Genomic DNA, 20,536 nt, shown 5'->3' with positions numbered 1-20,536 from the left:
GAACCCCCTCCCGCACCCCAACCTCCTGCCCCAGCCCGGAGTCCCCTCCCACACCAAACTCCCTCCCTGAGCCCACACCCCACAACACCCCCACACCCCAACTGCCTGCCCCAGCCCTGAGCCCCCTCCTGCATCCCAAACACCATTCTCAGGTTGGATCCCCAAAGATTTTGTGGGTACTAAACTTGGGCAAAACTCAACAGATAGAGACAATTTTGACCTGTATCACGTCAATAGTTTGATCTCTATCTCTGAGCAAAAACACCACCACCACATCTCCTAAAAACTTTTTGAAAAAATGGCAATTTTTTCAGGGTTTATATCTCTGCAACTCCTAGCTCAAATGACCCTAAATTTAGGTCACTAATCCTACCCTGCACTCTCGTAAGGCACATCAAATTTCAAAGGGTATCCAACTAAACATGTCAATTTTAGATAACTTAGAAAGGTCAACCTTTAAACAGAAGTTGTGACGCAACCTTAATTATTGTGGCATTGCTGCACCACGATAATCCTGGCAACTCCACTTGGGAATCTCAAACACCATTTACAGTCTCTTTCTCCTCCCTGGTCCAGCATCTCCTAGCTGTCACCACCAAACCCTGGAAACAAGCTCCTCCTGCAATAGTGAAACACCTGAAGACTTGCCAATGTTCTCATTACGAGAGCTCCAACATCTGTAACTTCATTGAAAGCTTACTAAAAAACACAAAATAATATGCATTGCTAAGTAAGTATAGACATTAGCAACCTGATTTTTAATATGCTCAGAAAGCCCTCCAAACAGTCTGGATATAGTTCAGTACTTCTAAAGTTCCCTGGGAGTAAAAGGAAAACAAAATAACAGATATAAAAAGGACTGGGAGATGAGAGAAAGAAAGAAGACACAGTGTCTCTGTACTCTCCCTTATAATTTATCCTCCCAACATTTTTAAACACCTCAGTTGACAAAAGGTTTCTGGAAAAGATGCATGCCTACTTCACAAATAAAAGTGTCTTGGCACTCTTTATGAATTCTTTAAAATATACCCTCACCATAGACTGGTAAGCAGGACTTATCCAAGTTTTGAGGAATGCATGCTTTTATAACCAGTGGCCCAGAACTGGAGGTATTTATGCTTTATTGTTAGCTTTATCTGGGATTTTTCTTGTTTTAATTGTGACTCAACACATTACCAAGAAAAGCAGGATATAATTTTCTTTGAGTTTCTTTTTTTACATTTATTACTGTATTAAAAACAAAAAGTGAGGAAAAGTTGGAAAATGGAGAAGTAAAGTACATTGTATAGAAGGGTGCATTCATTAGCTAATCTGAGTTCTACAGCACTTTTATCATTTTACTTTATCTATACTAAAAAGATAATGAACAAAAAGCCTGTTCATATATGCACTAGACATTGTGTTTATCAAAATTAAAATGTCCTTTCTTGGTTTATTGCATAGAGGTATGAGCAATGATCAAATGAGAGGGGGGGTTGTAAACCAGTCACAACCACACAATATGATTCTTTATATTTTAAAATATCTGTTAAGAGTTTGAAAAACTAAATTAAAAAAACTAGAGGGATAAAAATACATATTGATATGTTCAAATTTTTTAAAATGTTGCTAACATACACCATTACAATATACCAAATGGCAACATTCACATTTAGATTATTTTTAAATCATGCTCTGAAACTGGATTGCTGGTATTATTATAGTCTTTTTACAAATATAGTAAATTTCATCTAACATATAATTTAAGCAATAATTTCAGAAATTTTCAGAATACTCACTGTTGTAGTGTGTTACAACAATATATATATATACTGTGCATGAGAATTTAACGGATTACTACCACCTGATCGTCCACGTTGCTGAGCACCCTGAACCCCCACTGATGTTAATGGGAGTTGAGGGCATTCATCACCTCACAGGAGGTGCTCTTTCCTGGATTTGATTCTCGCTAATGAATGGAATGGCGCATGAAGGCGAGAAAAGGAATGTTGTTGAATATGCATCTTAGAATGTATAAGATTGTAAAATAAAGCTGTCAGGCATTCTACTGCTGTCAGGCAAAGTGACAGCAATTAATACTTATTGTGTGTTCACAAAATTCCAACAACGAAAACCGTTTGCCCCAAAAGCAATATTAAGCATGTTGGATAGCAGGCATGCTGAATGAATGAGCAATTACATTATTATCAAATATAGGTGAGTAGAAAGTCAGTACTGCCTTTTAAAAATTTTTTGGAGGTTTAGGTTTTTTGCTAACTCTAATATTCAAAATAAAGACAAAAAAAGCAGTATTATTTTTTTAAAATGTCCTGGCTCTGCACTGAGTTTAAACCATCACTTTTTTTTTACTACAATGTTTTGGACAACTAACTTTTTAGAATAGCTTTAAAGCTAAACCCCTGTTTTAATTAAATATTTACATTAAAGTTCAGTCAGTTTTCAGCTGACTAGTACTTTACATTAGCTAGTACTTGAACAGTGTAAAGAAATAATCTTTAAGGTCTAATCGGAAACTCTCTCATTTACCAGTATTCCAAACATATCATCTTCTGCCTGAGTCAGGATAACCTGAACTGGCCTTGGGGGAGGAGGGTTATTTTGATACATCAAAAGGCCTGAAAGGGGATGTGTTTTGTTTTAAAAAACATTTTATGGCTTTTCTGAGAGTCTGGCTTCACTTAAAAATGCTACAATGGCAAAGCTGTGCCGTAGTGCTTCAGTGTAGGTACTACCCACACTGATTCTGCCATTAACGTAAGTAATCCACCTCCCTGAGAGGCAGTAGCTAGGTAGATGGAAGAATTTTTCTGTCATCCTAGCACTGTCTACATGGGGACGTAGGTCAGTTGAATTACGCCACTTAGGGAAATGAAATATCCACATCCCTGAGTATAGGCACCGACTTCCCCTCCTTCCCATGGGTGCTCGACCCACCCCAGCCCCGCCCCCACTACACCCCTTCCATGAAGCCCCGCCCCTGCCCCATCTCTTCCCACCCCCATTCCAAACCCTTCCCCAAAGTCCCCGCCCCAACTCCACCCCCTCCCTGCCAATATACCAATTCCTTCCCCAAATCCCCGCCCTGGTCCTGCCTCTTCCCCTGAGCGCGCCACATTCCCGCTCCTCTCCCACCCACCCCCGAAGCTTGCTAACGTGGCCAGGCAGGAAACACTGGGAGGTAAGTGGAGGAGCGGGGACGTGGGGCGCTCGGGGTGGGGGGAGGAGGAGGTGAGCTTGGCTGCTGGTGGGTGCAGAGCACCCACTAATTTTTCCCCACGGGTGCTCCAGCCCCAGAGTGCCCACGGAATCAGTGCCTATGCCCCTGTGCAACATAGTTATGACAACCTAATTTTCTAGTGTAGACCAGACCTAAGGAATAGCAGAATTATCAAGTCTGATCTCCCCTAATTTTTCCTGTAGAACATATTGCATATCTTTATAAATGCCACCCACCCGCATCAAAGGGTGGGGAAAATTGATGGCGCCAGTGGTAAAAAAGAGACAGTCCCCAGTAGTAAGGGCACTTGCCAAAGGACTATTGGTAACTCCTCCCAGTGGAATCTCTGTCACCCATTGGCTAGTTGGGGGAGGAGGGTGCTGATAGGCCAGCATTCCCCAACTCCCAGGATTCAGATGAGCGCAGGGGCCACGTGGAGCCTCTTTCGGCTACATTCCAGCAGCACAGTACAGCATACCTACCAATACTTGGCAATCAAAAATAAACACACTTTACAAAGCAAACTGTCTTCCAAAGAAGGTTGGATGTCTCCATGCATATTTATTTTGATTTCTTGCTCCTTAACTGAAAGAGCCAAGGATGTTTAATAATAAAATCCTTTATCGAAAATGTTGGTAATTGAATTTAACTAAGTGCTAACAAAAAGCAAAGTTCTAAGAGTTAGGTTAGAAGTCCTTTCCCCTCTCAGTTGCTCAATTCTCACACTTCTGGGCTCTTGTCATGTCATCATTTCACTAATTCTTTAGTCACCAGGAACTTTTAAAAATACAGGTCCTGTCTGCTTTTAATGTAAAAACAAAAACAAAAAACAAACAGAAATTCACCAAAACAAACAAACACACACAACTTTAAAACTTTCATAGATTTTACAGCCAGAAGGGACCATTGTGATCATCCTGTCTGATCTCCTGTACAGCACAGGCCCCAGAACTAAACCAAAATAATTCCTAGAGCATATCTTTTAGAAAAAGATCCAATCTAGATTTAAAATTTGTTAGAGATGGAGAATACATCATGACGCTTGGTAAAGTATTCCAATGATTAATTACTCTCACCATGAAATATATATATAAGTAACTTAATTCCAGTCTGAATTTGTCTAGCTTCAACTTCTACTCATTTGATCATGTTACACCTTTCTCTGCTAGACTGAAGAGCCCATTATTAAATATATGTTCCCCATGTCAGGGCTCAGACTGTAATCAAGTCACCACTCAGCCTTTTCTTTGTTAAACTAAATAGTTTTAGCTCCTTGAGTATATCACTATAAGGTATGTTTTCTAATCCTTTAATCATTCTTGGTGTAGAAATTCATTTCAAGTGTGCCTCTTTGGATCTTCTTGGGCCATGCAGGTCCTTTCAGCAGGCGGCAGGTGACCCTCGGGCAGTGACTGGCAACCTGCGGCCATTCAGGGTAATCCGCTGGTGGGCCGCGAGACTGTTTACATTGACCAGTAAATGCCCGTCTGCCCGCAGCTCCCAGTTCATCGCTCCCAGACAATGGGAGCTGCGGGAAGCAGCAGCCAGCACATCCCTGTGGCTCGCGCCACTTCCCACAGCTCCCACTGGCAGGGAACAGCGAACCACAGCCACTGGGAGCTGCAGGCAGCCATGCCTGCAGACAGTCAATGTAAACAAACTGCCTCGCAGCCTGCCAGCAGATTGGCCTATGGGCTGCATATTGCCCACCACTGCCTAGAGATTAAGGAAGCTTACCCCTCACCCTCAAGTAAGAATTCAGAAGATTAATTTCAGTCTTAGTATGTCTTCAGCCTTCCTTTGAGCTAAATCAATAGTTTTTCATTGTTTTAATTCCCCCACCCTATATTGATTTTGATATGTTTACCGAATGCTCCTGCAAATGCTAGGAGGTACTTTTAAATAATTCTATTTCCATCTAGAAGAAACAAATTTCACTTCTCTGAAGCTTTCTACACAGAAGTTAGTTCTTCCTAACCCACATTTTCTATGTAGTAGTATTGTCTCCAAGGGAGTTGACTAGGTTGGCAAGTGCTGTACTATTTTAATTTTGACATTTCATTAAATAAAATGCTCAGTTTTTCAGCTGAAAACTAAAACAGAAAAAAAACTGTTACTGCAGCAATCATGAAGACCCGGTTTTTACTATAAAATCTGAGTTTTCCCTCATCACAATTCAAGTTCCAGATTTAAGATGACATATAACAAAATAGCCATTATTGTAACCCTCCCAATTTTCAAGTTGATGTATTTACCATTACAGACTGAAATTAACCTTAGTTTTTAAAAAATCGTAAATTCTTGGTTTACTCAATTAATTCACATATACAGAATCAAAGCAGTCTTTCAGACACACCTTCCCCACACATAAAAACATTAAGGAAAATATTCATTACAACTTTTGTTTGTAAAAGCAGCCTGAAGCAACCATTAACATGATGGAGCAGATCCTCATTTATGTTAGGGGCAGATTTGTTCTGGTCCACCAACAAGAAGCTGCCTGAAAGGTACCTTATTCAGCAGCTAGAAGATTTGGACTACAGCCAGCACAATTTAAGACTGCCACCAGGCAGATTTAAATTGTGCCAGAGGGTTGCAAATTTGTAGGGGTGGGATTCAGCCCAAAATAAAAGGAGAGTAAAGGTGGCCACTTTTTGACACACATACCTTCTCAGGTATGCCTCTCCACCACCCAACCTTGTCAGCATATAAAATGGACAGAGGTTATAATGTATGATAGTTACAGAGTCAGATCTTTAGCTGGTTTAAATGAGTTTTGCTCATTGAAGCCAATGCAAGTATGCAAATTTATGCCAGCAGAAGATCTGACCCGTAGTCTTCATCTAGAATGATGGGTGTTTTACTAGAATTTACAGTGTTTGGATGAGACTTTGAAGTTCCCCAAAGATGAGAGATTGCGATCTAGAGGGTTTTTTTTAAACTTGCTTAAAAATATGTAATTATGGGAGACTGTAGTTACATCCTAGTTAGGGTTGGGTTCAACTTTGCATTTAAGCCAGGATTCATCCTCTTTGTATTGTATGAAAAATACAATTCATCTTCCCCAAATTTACAGCACAATCTCTGAGTAAAGACTGAACACACCGATAATTTTTAAGTAAGTCTGTAAATTTACGAGTGCTAATCAATTAAAAATGGATCTTTAAAAAGTTCATATTTTACATCATGATTTTTGGGTCTTTCGAGCTTAAAGACTACAGACTAAACAGTTTGACATTTGTACATGGTGATATTTAGGATCTCTCTCTGGGGACAGAATTGTTTTAATTAATATTGGGAAAACATAATTTATCATAACATGAAAAATATGCACAATGGGTAGCATACAATGTGGGGATTTTTTGTTAACACCTATTTAACTTCAGTTATTAATTAAAATTTTAAAATAAAGAATGTCTTGATTAAAGATTCAGCAACATTTCCTCTTTCAATTAAGGTGTTAGAGCTTGCAAAAAATATGATTGGAGGAGGTCCACCAGCAAACTTAGGGAAGACCAATCTTCCGATTCCTGATATTTCTAGTTTTAATGCATTTTAAAAAAAGCACTTTTCTAACAATCTTCCAGGCCTTGTTTTTAAGTCATAAAGAAGAAAAAATGGCACAAGCCCAATTTTTAAAAATTCTTTTGCAGATCATCTTTAAAATCAAGTGGAGTATGGAGGGGGTTCCAGATATATGAAAGAAAGCTACCATTTATGGAAACAGTATGTAACTGCAAATATAATATATATTATAAATCAATGATTCATCATATTAGGCCAGACTTTCAGCAGGAAGGAAAGTGTCCAGTTTACATACTGTTAGAATGCTAGCGGAATGGCCTAAAATGAGAAAGATTAAAAAAAATAGAAAACAAAAATGGATAAGACAAACTGGAAGTATTATGCTTATAGTACAGTTTAAATATTCACACTATTTTGCCCCAGTTGGAGACTATAATTTGCATTTGAGTGTCCAACTTTATTTTAAACAGTCCGGTACGATTCATACATGCAGCATGGTACAACTAATTCAGCATCTCACCAGAACAGAGAGAATGTGTATTAAGTGCATAAAGAGCTGAGAGTCTTGACAAACAAATTAAGACTCTGGTCCTGCAATTGGATTTGTTAGTTCAGACCCCTTCATTATTAGATCCAATTGCAAGATTAAGGCTTAAATCTTATTTATAAATAAAGGCTATTATATTAAGGCTTGATTTTTATATATACCTATTTTCTCATAGGGAATATATTTGTGTATATTCTTCCATTCAGGCCCTTTAGATAAAGGAAGCCCATTAGTAGAAGAAATTAAGTTGTTTATAAATTTGAACATTTTAGGAGGATTTCCTTTAATCACTCATATTAGTTGCTATACTATGTTGTAAGAATATGGATAAGGAAAAAGACCCATACAAAATTTAGGGGTTAAAGACCCTGGGTACAGCAGCTATTATATTTTAGACTTTGCAGAAATTTGTGATGTAGATAAGGCCATGTTTGATTTTTAAAAGTGGAACAGACAGAAGAGCCATTTATACTGTTTCACGCAACAGGCTCATTTAACACAATATCAACTCATTATGGAGGATCACTCTCTATATTTGTTTTCCCTTTGATATCCAATAAGTGACGCATGATTTTCATAAAACACTATTATAATTCATCAGCTCTGCAAACTACAAAATGAACTCATACAGATAACCAGTTCAATCAAAAAGTGATAAACATGTCATGATATGAAAATAATTTCTTTCCTTATAAATTAAATTAAGATATGATTGTAAAAGTCATACTTGGACTGCATGATGGAGGTTTCAGTAATCCAAAATAAATTTTATTATTTGCATAATGTAGAAGCTACTGGTAGAATAGTAACCAGAAGGCATGTAAAACATGCCTACAGTACTTCAAATATCTATGATTGTCTATATATACACACACAATAATTATAAATTAAATAACTTTTTGAAGCACAAAGTGTCAATTCACTAAGCATACAGTGTGACCTGTTTACTAAAGATCAGCTATTTATTTTCATATAAAGAATTCACAGATAGGAGTTGAACGCAATGATAAAACTACCTCAAAATTCCCTAAAATAAATAAATTATATATATCTACAAACACACAAAGTACTCAAGCAAATCTATAACTAGTTGAGCAAATTTGTGTACAATTCTATATCCAATTACTAACATTGTTATTAAACAAATGAATATCTAAAACTTGATCCTTTCATCTCATAGGCTCCTAAAGTGCCTTTAAAAATTATGCACTTACACACACACACCAAACAGCCCAGACCTTTATGCATAGGAGTAGTTTCCACTGAATTCTTTAGGACTACTCCTGTTAGTAAAATTATACAACTCAACTATTTGCAGGATAAAACCATATATCAATTTTTCCTTTTAGTAATAAGAACATTATTTTTGTTCAGGAAATAATAGAATAGCATCTGGTTTTAGGTTTCAGAGTGTTAGCCGTGTTAGTCTGTATCAGCAAAAACAATGAGGAGTCCTTGTGGCACCTTAGAGACTAACCAATTTATTTGGGCATAAGCTTTCATGAGCTAAAACCCACTTCATCAGATGCATGGAGTGAAAAATACAGTAAGCAGTATATACTGGGGATCGGCAACCTTTGGCTTGCGGCCCACCAGGGTAAGCCCCCTGGCAGGCCGGGCAGTTTACCTGCCGCATCCGCAGGTTCGGCCGATCGCAGCTCCCACTGGCCGCGGTTCACTGGCCCAGGCCAATGGGGGCTGTGGGAAGTGGCACGAGCCCAGGGATGTGCTGGCCGCCACTTCCCACAGCCCCCATTGGCCTGGAGCAACGAACCACAGCCAGTGGGAGCTGCAATCGGCCAAACCTGTGGACACGGCAGGTAAACAAACCAACCCGGCCAGCCACAGGGCTTACCATGAGGGCCGTGGGCCAAAGGTTGCTGATCCCTGGTGTGTATACACACACACACACACACACAGCACGTGAAAAGATGGGAGTTGCCTTACCAAGTGGGGGGGTCAGTACTAACGAGGCCAATTCAATTAAAAAAATATAAAGTCATAAAATATAAAGCAAAATTATGTGGACGAACCATTTGAGCCAGTAAGGATATGTATGCCTGTGCACGTACTATGACTTGCACCATAACATTTTAGGCTGTGTTTTCATCAAAATTCATAAGGAACCCAATCCTGTGAGATGTGAAGCACCCTTCAGTTCCACTATCTTCAGCATGAGATGAGGGTGCACATCACTTCTCAGGATTGTGCCCAAAATGAACTGGGCTGGACTGCATCCAGGCTTATATTGTAGCCCTCCAAGGAATATGCAGGTGCTGTAGGAAATGTTTTTGGTGATTATGTCCTTTCTCTCTGAGTCAGTACAGAACCAGTTCCCTAAAATACTGTTAGAAGGCACTCTGCTACTAAAGTTGCCATTTTTCTGAGGAGACAGAACTGAATTCCCAAACAACTGAGGTTATTAAATATTTCATAGTACTTTTCTGCTATATTACACCGTCCTTTCCTGCCTTAGTACAAAAGTTGAGCCTAATATGTTTGAGTATTATCCATGCCAATTCATAAGAAATTGTGAGCCATCATTGTAGACATCTAATATGAACATCTAACATCTGTTTTCAGTGTTATTCTACTTAGCAAAAAGAGTTGTCTGAGCAGATTTACAAATGATTTTTTTAAAGATGTCTGTATAAAAGCCACAGTACAGCATACCTGCCAATATTTGGCAATCAAAAGTAAATGTGCCTTTCACAGCAAACTGTTTCTTCCAAAGGAGGAGGCCAAAAGAAGCATTTAGGAGCACCTGTATCTTCCTGTAGTAGCAGCAGAAAAAGAACCAAGACTGAATGCAGTTATGCTTTATCATGTTCTACTATTTTGCTAATCCTGCCTCAGTATTCAAAGAATGATGTGACAAGGAAGCTGAATTTCAAAAAAGTAATGTTTCTTTTTGGGAGAGGAGAGATGGGAGAAAATTGTAAAGACATAGTTCATGAGGTCACAGAAAAATTTAGACCCTAGGAAGTCTTTTTAGAAAACAGAAGATTCATACAGTGTATAATATACACACAATGAAATACTACGTTGGTCATGTATCTCATGGCAAATTAATTTTTAAATTAATTTTATTGCCTGTGAAAGGTGCTGGGTTAACAGCATTGAAGACTAAAGGAGCAGCAGCAATGCAATCTCCCTCAAAGTTTGACATGAAGGGACCATTTCCAGCAATGAGATAGTACAATCTCCGGGTCAATTCAGTTAATAGCCTCTGGGAATCAGAAGTGTGTTATTGGTTCCATTTGTGAGGTTGGACTGTGTAAACTTCATTTGCAACTGGACTGAGACCATCAATGTATGTTACATAAGCCACTGAGAATTCATCCTATTTTACTAACCTTACATCAGCATCAGCTGCACTGGATCTGAACTACCAGTAGTTACCTGGAGGTAAAATGCTCTGCATCCTATTAATAATACCCTTATTGCATGAGTCGCAGCACTGTACTTCTACTTCTCTCCTTTCCTCTAAAACAAGTCTGTTTCCCTTGCATTCACAGTGATAACCAGACTGGCAACTAATAACCTGTCCTACCAGTTCCCCTTTTCCAGCAACACCTATCCCACCTGCACACAATTATCTGAATGACAATAACACTAGCAGTTTTCACAGGTAAAGCTACCATTTATCTTACTCTCTTGTCAGATCTTTTGCCTCCCTTTATCTTTTCATGCTTACATCCTACATTTTTATATTTTTTTAATTTTTAATTATTTTAAACTCTAAAGCACAATCTTTCCAGTCATTTTACTTGCTAAAGATACTTATTTCTCCAAACACCAGCCACTAAGTTCTATTGCAGCATTGGGCCATGAGTAGTCAGAGCAGTACCATAAAATGTGCTAGCATGACATGCAAACAGTTTAAAACTTTTAAATATGCAAATAGACATATTAGAAATGGAAAGGCACTTGAAAAAATGGTAATTTGGTCATTAAAGAAAGAAGACAGGCTGGCCAGAGAGTAGTTGTTCCAAATTCTCACTTAAAATAAGTGCTATACTGTAAAAGTAGGTTTCTTGGAGAATGGTCTGTGTTAGCCCAGAAAATTCATCTGTTCCTTATTTCCAGAACATGACTTCAGAAGTAAGGAATTTCTCTAGGCAACTGAAGGGCAAATCCACCTAGGCATTCAAGGACAGCTTAAAACCCTACTGTGGAACCAAGCTCTTATCCTCAGATGTACCTTACTCACTGCCATAAAAAGTCCTACTGGAACTAAAGGCAGGTTATATGCTACGAAAGACTTCTGCCTGGACCCTAAGACAATCAATATTTCTCCACTGTCCAGACTCCCCTGGAAAGAAACTGGGTATCTTTAGATGAAAAAGGACAGGAAATTAAAGCCATTTTCACCAACATAAGGTCCAAAAGATCTCTCATGTGTGGTAGTATGCTGCCATGCAAGTTTATTAGCATAGCGATTCTCTGCCACAAAAAACACTGTCACTGTGGAAAAACCTTTTCAAGAGCAACATCAACAGACATAGATAAATGGGGTTCTATAGATATATTGAATGCATGATAGGAGATGGCTCCAGAGACAAAGACAGGGAGTCACCAGTCTCTCTCCAAATTCTGGATACCATGGTTGATGAGGCCTAACTTGCGCTATCAGAATCACCATGATCCTTGCTGGACCAGATTCTTCATGGAAAAAGAAAAGAACCAATTATTACTTTAAGAAGTAGGGATTAGAAATCACAGGCAAATAAACCAAGTAAATTGCTAGACTTCCCTGAAAAGAGCCCAAACTGTTACACTAATTCTAAATATCTTCTGAAGCTCTTACCTCTGTCCTTAACACTGGAATTTATCAAAAGATAAAAAGCACCAGTTGTCTGGTATAAATAATAACACAGAGCATGAGAGTTGAAGCTCAGGAACCAATATTTAGTAGAATGGAGATGGATACCCAAAATTCTTCTGTACAAATGCACATTTGATATCTACGTTTATAGCCTTGCCTAGACCCCAAATATAGCCTACAACCATTCCGAGGCAGAACAGAAAAAAAACCAATTTACTTCACACCTTAGATATGCACAGTGATAGCCTAGAATAAATCCAATCCACTTTACTTCAAGGATCATTTTTTAAAGAGTCGTTAACACACACACTCAAACAAAAAGTGAACCCAATTAAAGGCAAAAATGCTCTGGAACAATTTTAATTGATTTTTCTGCTGATCTATATTTTCAATTTCTTCTTTTTAGTATCGCCCAGAAGAATCACCATTGCTAGTACAAACTAGAGAGGGACAAAAAAGGGGTGATGGTTTTGCTTTCAATTTTGTAGTCTCAATCACTGGGTTTTAATTTTGCAAGCCTGAAACCAAAGCTACTCTACCCATGGTTTTTGATGCAGTTTCTAAGAATGTGGTGTATTTTACTTTTCCCAAGTTTTCCCTGCTGACCGGTGATTCTCAAAATGAAGTTACCTACTTTAAAGTAACACTTGCCCTGCTTCAAGGACTATGAAGAAAATAAAAGTAAAAAATCATGAAAATCCAGCATTAACATTGCAAACTAAAAGTCAAAGCATCTGGTAAGCCACACTCAGCATTGCCAAATACACAAAACAGCATCCAAAAGACTATCATATATATTGAAAAAATACATTGAGGATACACACTAAAGAACCCCGAAGACTGGAAAAGATATACATAAGAGCACACAGTACATCAGCCTCAACACTACAAAAATGCATGCAAGAATATTACAAAGTTGCACCTGGTATTTTTAAAGTGAAAAAAATTTACTGACTGCCTCTCACAGTCTATGTTAGATCAAAAACACAACATGTTAGGATGGATAGAAGTACTATAAATACTGGGAGAGAAGTTGTCTCTGAAGAAGACATTTACAGGCCCTAGTGGCCTTAGATCTCTTTCTCCTTTTCACCTTGGGGGAATGCTCCTCTGAAATGCTTCCAGCTCCACATGCAGGGCCAGTTAGAAAGGCAGAATTGTAGGATCTAAATAAGTGGATGAGACAGTGGAGTTGGGAGGAAGGATTTAGGTTTATTAGGAACTGAGGAACCTTATGGGAAAGGAGCAACCTATACAGGAAAGATGGGCTCTACCTAAACCAAAATAGAACCAGATTGCTGGCATGTAAAATTAAAAAGATTGTAGAGGACTTTTTAAATAAAGGGCTGAGGGAAAGCCAACAAGTGCACGAAAGCACACAGTTTGGACAGAAACATCCCTTAGGGAAGGATTTATTAAAGGAGATACTCTATATCAGGGGTCCCCAAACTTGGTTTGCAGCTTGTTCAGGTAAGCCCCTAGCAGGCAGCGAAACGCTTTGTTTACCTGAGCGTCCGCAGGTATGGCCACTCGCAGCTCCCAGTGGCCACAGTTCACCGTTCCCGGCCACTGGGAGCTGCGAGCAGCCATACCTGCGGATGCTCAGATAAACAAAGCGTCTCGTGACCTGCCAGGCGCTTACCTGAACAAGCTGCGAACCAAGTTTGGGAACCCCTGCTCTATATCCTAATAAAGAAGAGCGGATAGAAGCTGAAAAAGTACAGGTTGGAACAGAAGATAAACAATCTAACAAAAAATAATGCCATCCAATTACATCACATGAAAGCAGACAACTAAATATAGACAAATTTTATAAGGGTTGTCTTCAAATGCTAAAAGTCTAAATACTAAGATGGGTGAACTTGAGTGCCTGGTATTATTAAATAAAGATAGTGATATAACAGGCATCAAAGAAACTTGATGGAACTATAGTAATCAATGGTGGTATATCAGGGTACAAAATATATAGCAATAACAGAGTAGGTTGCACATTTGGGGGAGTAGCAGTATCTGTGAAAAAGCAAAAAGAGTCAAACATAGTAACAATCTTAAATGAAAAATCAAACACTACAATAGAATCTCTATGGACAGAAATTCCATACTTGAATAATAAGAGTATAACAGAAGGAACATACCACCAATCATCTGATTAGGTGGTGACAGTGATTGTGAAATGCTCAGGGAGATTAGAGAGGCTACAAAAACAGAAAACCCAATAATAAAGAGGGATTTCCCAACTATTCCCATATTGACTGGGTAAATGTCGCCTCAGGATGGGATTCAGAGATAAAATTTCTAGACACCACTGTTTCTTGGAGTAGCTAGTCCTGGAACCCACAAGGGGAGAGGCAATTCTTGATTTAGTCCTAAGTGCAGAACACTATTCGGCCCAAGAGCAGAACTACTCAGTAATAGCAATCATAATGTAATTACATTTTACATTCTTTAAGGAGGAGGGGAAATACCAAAGAAATCCACCATAGAAGCATTTAACTTCAAAAAGGGGAACTACACAAAAATGAGGAAGCTATTTAAACAGAAATTAAAAGAACAGTCACAAGAGTGAAATGCCTGCAAGCTGCATGCCGACTATAGTAAACCTGCCTTAGAGACCACCTCTGAAGAGAAACCACCTAACATGAGTGACTGCTTGCAGAGGCCTTGGAACACCACCACTCTCTGGTGTTCAAACCTTTGAAGAGAGACCACCTCTTACAAGCAACCACTTTTGCTAACTCCCATGAATGGTTGCTCTTGGCAGCTTTTACTGTATTTGAAAACATAAATAGAGGTTCAAACTAAATATGTATACTCCTCACCCAAAAAAAACCAAAACAGTAAGGGGACTAAAAAATGTCACCATGACTAAACCACAGAGTGGTCAGAAGCAAAAAAGCATCCTTTAAAAATTGGAAGTCCAATCCTACCGAAGAAGACAGACAGGAGTAAATTCTGGCAAGTAAAATGTAAAAATATAATTAGGCAGGCCAAAAAATAATTTGAAGAACAACTAGCAAAAGACAAAAAAATCAACGGCAAAAAAGAAAAAGTGAAGTACATCAAAAGCAGAAAGCCTGCCAAACAAACAATCAGTGGAGCAACTGGATGATCAAGGTGCTAAACGAGCACTCAAAGAAGACAGAACCATTGCAGAGAAGTTAAACAAATTTTTTGCATTGGTCTTCACTGCAGAGAATGTGAGGGAAATTCTCACATCTAAACCATTCTTTTTAGGTGACAAATCTGAGGAACTGTCCCAGATTGAGGTGTCCATAGATGAGGTTGTGGAACAAATTGATAAATTAAACAGTAATAAGTCACCAGGACCAGATGGTATTCACCCAAGAATTCTGTAGGAACTCAAATATGAAATTGCAGAACTACTAGTTGTGGTATGTAACCTATCAGTTAAATCAGCCTCTGTACCAGATGACTGGAGGATAACTAATGTAATGCTGATATTTTTAAAAGGCTCCAGAAGTGATCCTGACAATTACAGCCTAACATCAGTATCAGGCAAGTTGGTTGAACCTATAGTAATGAACAGAATTATCATATATATATATAAACACAATATGTTGGGGGAAGAGTCAACACTGCTTTTAAATCTATTAGAATTCTTGGAGGGAGTCAACAAGCATGTGGACAATGGTAATCCAATCAATATGGTTTACTTGGTCTTTCAGAAAGCCTTTGACAAGGTCCCTCACCAAAGGCTTTTAAGCAAACCAAGCAATCATGGGATAAGAGGGAAGATCCTCTTGTGGATTAGTGACTGGTTAAAAGACAGGAAATGAAGGGTAGGAATAAATGGTCAGTTTTCAGAATGGAGACAGTAAATAGCATGGTCCCCCAAAGATCTGTACTGGGATCTGTGCTGTTCAACATAGATTCATAGATATTAAGGTCAGAAGGGACCATTATGATCATCTAGTCCGACCTCCTACACAACGCAGGCCACAGAATCTCACCCACCCACTCCTACGAAAAACCTCTCACCTATGTCTGAGCTATTGAAGTCCTCAAATCGTGGCTTAAAGCCTTCAAGGAGCAGAGAATCCTCCAGCAAGTGACCCGTGCCCCATGCTACAGAGGAAGGCGAAAAACCTCCGGAGCCTCTTCCAATCTGCCCTGGAGGAAAATTCCTTCCCAACCCCAGATATGGCGATCAGCTAAACCCTGAGCATATGGGCAAGATTCACCAGCCAGATACCCAGGAAAGAATTTTCTGTAGTAACTTAGATCCCATCCCAATCACAGGCCATATTCATAAATGATCAAGAAAAGGGTCAACTGTACAAAATAACTCAAGATAGTGAAGTCCAAAGCTGGCTGTGAAGAGTTACAAGAGGATCTCACTAAACTGGGTGATTGGGTAACAAAACAGCAGATGAAATTCAATGTTGCTAGGTGCAAAGTAATGCACACTAGAAAACATAATTCCAACTATATATACAAAATGGTGGGGTCTAAATTTGCTCAAGAAAGAGATGTTAGAGTCATTGTGGATAATTCTCTGAACTTGTCTGCTCAACGTGCAGCAGCAGTCAAAAAAGCCAACCATTAGGAAAAGGGACAGATAATAAGCCAGTAAAATGCATAATGCATGCAGTTCTGGTCATCCCATCTCAAAAACAGTATTAGAATTAGAAAAGATACAGAGAAGGGCAAAAAGTTATTAGTGGCATGGAACAGTTTCCGTGTGAGGAGAGATTAAAAAGACTGGGACTGCTCATCTTAGAACAGAGACGAATAAGGAGGGATAGGATAGACATCTATAAAATCATGAACAGTATGGAGAAAGTGAATAAGGAATTATTATTTACCTCTTCACATAACACAAGAACCAGGGGGTCATTGTAACCCAGTGAATCTAATAGGCAGCAGGTTTAAAACAAACATAAGGAAGTACTTCACACAACACACAGTCAACTTTTGGAACTCGTTGCCAAGGGATGTTGTGAAGGGCAAAAGTATAACTGGGTTCAAAAAAGAATTAGATAAATTCATAGAGGATAAGTCCATCAATGGCTATTAGCCAAGATGGTCAGGGCAACCTGTGCCCTGGGTGTCAACAAACCACTGATTGCCAGAAACTGGGACTGGACAACAGGGAATGGATGATTCAACAATTGTCCTGTTCTGTTAATTCCCTCTGAAACATCTGGCACTGGCCACTGTCAGAAGACAAGATACTGGGCTAGATGGATCATTGATCTTACCCCGTGTGGCCATTCTTATGTTATGGGAACAGTAGAATAGTTTAGGTGGGCAAAGCCTTTTCTCCCACATAGGGCAGTTGAAGAACTACTGAGAGAAGGTCTCCAAACACACAAATGTTGGAGGTGTCCCTCTAAACCCTTCTACTTCCATAGGGCAGTGAGAAGACCTAGAGAGAGTCAATTTCCTATACCAGCATAGGGGAATCAGGGAATTGGGCCTCCACATCAACATCCGAGCAGCACGGACTTGCTTCCAGCACCAACTGGGCAGCCAGTGGAGCTAGAGTGAGTCTCTTCCCACCCCCAGACCGTAAAACAGTGAAAGGATCTGGGAGACTGTCTGCCTCACTGCTACCACATAAGGCAATAAGAGGACCTCCAGAGAGTCTCCTCTCCCCTCCAGGGAAGTAAGGAAAGGGGAAGTCTCTCCTCTCCCCCAGGAGGCACTTCAGGGGACCTATGCCAGAACGTATGTTTTTCCTCACTCATCCATGGGGCAGTGAGGGGAGGTGGGGCAAGTCCTTCCCTTACTACCACAGCAGTGAGAGGAGCCTGGGAAGGAGTTTTCCCCTCTGCCAGAGCAACGAGAAGCACTAGGGGAGAGAAATGTCTCACTAACACACCCCACTGAAGAGGGGAATCTCTTTTCCTCTTCCCAGGGAGACGACAGTGAGGGGAGCAGTGGTGAGCCTTTCGTCCACCCCGCTCCTTAGCAGAGGAAGAGATGGGGGGCACTCTTTCCTCTCCTGCTCGGGGGCAGCTAAGGGAGATGGGAAGCCACCTCTCCCGTTCATGGGGCGGTGTCTCTCCTCCTTCCCCCAGCGGGCAGGAAAGGGAGCCGAACTGAGCCCATTTCCTCCCTAGCTATCCGGGAACCAGCGGGCGGCGCTGTGAGGCGGAGGGACACTCGCCCTTGGAGCGGTGAGGGAGGGGAGGCCGGTGGGAGCTTCTTGCCTCCATAGAAGCAGGAGAAAATTTCCCGCTCCTCCTGTGCAACGCGAGGAGCTGCAGACTTCTCACTCCTGGAGCAGGCTCGGGGGAGAAAAAGCACCTCCCCGGCCTCTGGGGTCCGTTCACACACGTGCCATGCAAGGGGGGTGGTGGAAGCTGCAAGAGTCCTGGGGGCTGGTGGGGCGCTTCACCCGGGCACGCGAGGGGAGCCTGGGGGCCTCTCGGTGCACTGAGGGTTGAAAGGGAGCCTAGGGTTACGGTGGGTGTCTCTCCCTCATCGCCCCGGGCGGTGGGGGGGGGGGGCGGAGAGTGGCTCAGGAAAGCATTAGAGGAGTTGTCTATGTCCCTGTGATGGCAGGGCGGGGGAGCTGGCGCGTAGCACGTCCTCCCTTCCCGCGGGGTGGCATGGAAAGGGGGCGGAGGCAGGTGCTGAGTCTCTCTTTCTACACCCCGCGCGCCCTAGGGAAATGAAGGAGCACCGCAGAAGCCACTTAGGGGGAGAACGCTGCCCGCCTGTGGGGGGAAAAGGAGGCTACAGAAGGCTTCCTCCCCCTTTCGGTGGAGCAGTGGGAAAGGGGCACTGAACGGGGAGAGGGGGGGACGGGGACCGGGCCCGCAACTGATTGGAAAAATAACAAATGGTTAAGTGATACCCTTGATTTAAAAAGCCAGAGCAGGAAACTATCCCTGACAAGTGAGATTTGCCCTCCTCTTGGCTACACGTAGTGGCCGTGCTCATTGCAACGAGCCAGTTTCTGCCAGTGCAAGTGGCCTGTTGGATTGTCCATCAAAAGGGAAATATCAGTTCGCCGCTAAGGGAGTAGATTCCCTTCCATCCATCACAAGCCTTAGCAGGTAGCCGCCTAAAAAATCAATCACACACTAATAAAACAGACACCACCCTTCTCCCACTCGCATTACTCCAGCTCTTTAAGAAAAAAAATTGTTTGTATGTATGATAAATCTATTCCTGGGCTTTATCATCTGCATCATAATCTTGAGCCACCTAAAATGATCCTTAAACCCACACAGCATTGTAAACGTGCAACCCCACTAAGTATTCATTCATTATATAACTGCAAAATAATATCCTGTTAGTCTGACTCTGATTTCCCTTTCCCAGCCACAAAAAGAAAAAATAAATCAGGTTTTTCTCTGACACTGTTTGTCTTTAAAAAGAAAACACCAAGCTTTACAAATTATATGAGCTACAAAGCTAGGAATTTAAAATTCTCATCAAGTCCATGCTAGACTTTAATACAGTAATAATAATATTTGTAAACTGTTCACAAAAATGACAATTATATGGCTGATTTTAGGAGAAATTGCAAGAAAGGTATATAGATGATTCTGTAGGGAGAGGCACTCATTGCTACTAGAATAAGATGTGCACTTGGTCACATTTATTGCAATATATTAAAGGGATGGGGAAAAAAACCTTTTTTGCCATTTTTTTCTTAATTTTCAGCCACTACATAATTTTAGATAGCAATATATAACAATTTTGTTAATCAAAATTAATACACACATCTATTATGGCCATATTCTTGCTTAAGCTTCTCACCTTTCAAATCATTGCATCTGTCTTTCCTCCTCACATGGATTTTACAACATCAAGTCTAGCTGACAGCTGATTACACTGAGGAAAGAGGCAGGGTGGAGAGCTGGAACAGGCGAACATTTAAGAGGCAAGGGAGAGAGGGAGTCTGCTGCAGTCAGGAAAGGTTTGTGTATTTCTATCCCTCGTCTTTCTGTCCCTCAGCGAGTCTCTCTCAGTAAACTGCGAGCCTGGCTCTTTGGTTTGCTAGTCCCTGACTCAACATTCCCAGCATTCCCGAGGAGCTGGGTTTTCATTAGGGCTGAGCAACCTGCCACAAGGGGCAGCAGCAAACTCCTTAATAACAGAGCAAAAAGAGCTCTAGCAGCAGAACCACGGGCACTGCAAGCCCATGGATTCCCACCCCAGTATTTGTCTCTGTCCACTCATTGCAGACCCAAGGGTTCCACTCTCCCCACCTAATATGTGTGGGTCTGAAAGGAAGTAGGGCTGATGGTTATAAGACAGCCCAAAATTAAATAGTCGGCATGCAGAGCCAGTTGTGATTAAACTATTCTCTTGCCTCTATTCAAAAGGCCAACATTTTCAAAGCCACATGCCTACATTAGGTATATATATATATATATATATATATATATATATATATATATATATATATATATATATATATATAGGCCAAATTAAGGCT

General features: G+C 40.6%; 1 protein-coding gene across 9 annotated transcripts in view; it reads right to left on the bottom strand.

Annotated features, from left to right (window-relative positions):
- ERC2 (ELKS/RAB6-interacting/CAST family member 2) overlaps positions 1-20,120 on the bottom strand; it is an 833,583-nt gene extending 813,463 nt beyond the window's left edge. For all 9 annotated transcript variants that reach the window (XM_078853606.1, XM_078853612.1, XM_078853608.1 and 6 more), the window contains exon 1: positions 19,855-20,120. The gene's annotated coding sequence lies outside the window, so the exon portion shown is untranslated. The remainder of the gene's footprint in view (positions 1-19,854) is intronic.
- Positions 20,121-20,536: the final 416 nt, after the last annotated feature.

This window comes from Lepidochelys kempii, chromosome 7 (genome assembly GCF_965140285.1).
Source record: "Lepidochelys kempii isolate rLepKem1 chromosome 7, rLepKem1.hap1, whole genome shotgun sequence".
NCBI lineage: Eukaryota > Metazoa > Chordata > Testudines > Cheloniidae > Lepidochelys > Lepidochelys kempii.
This window is presented reverse-complemented; position numbering and strand designations above follow the sequence as displayed.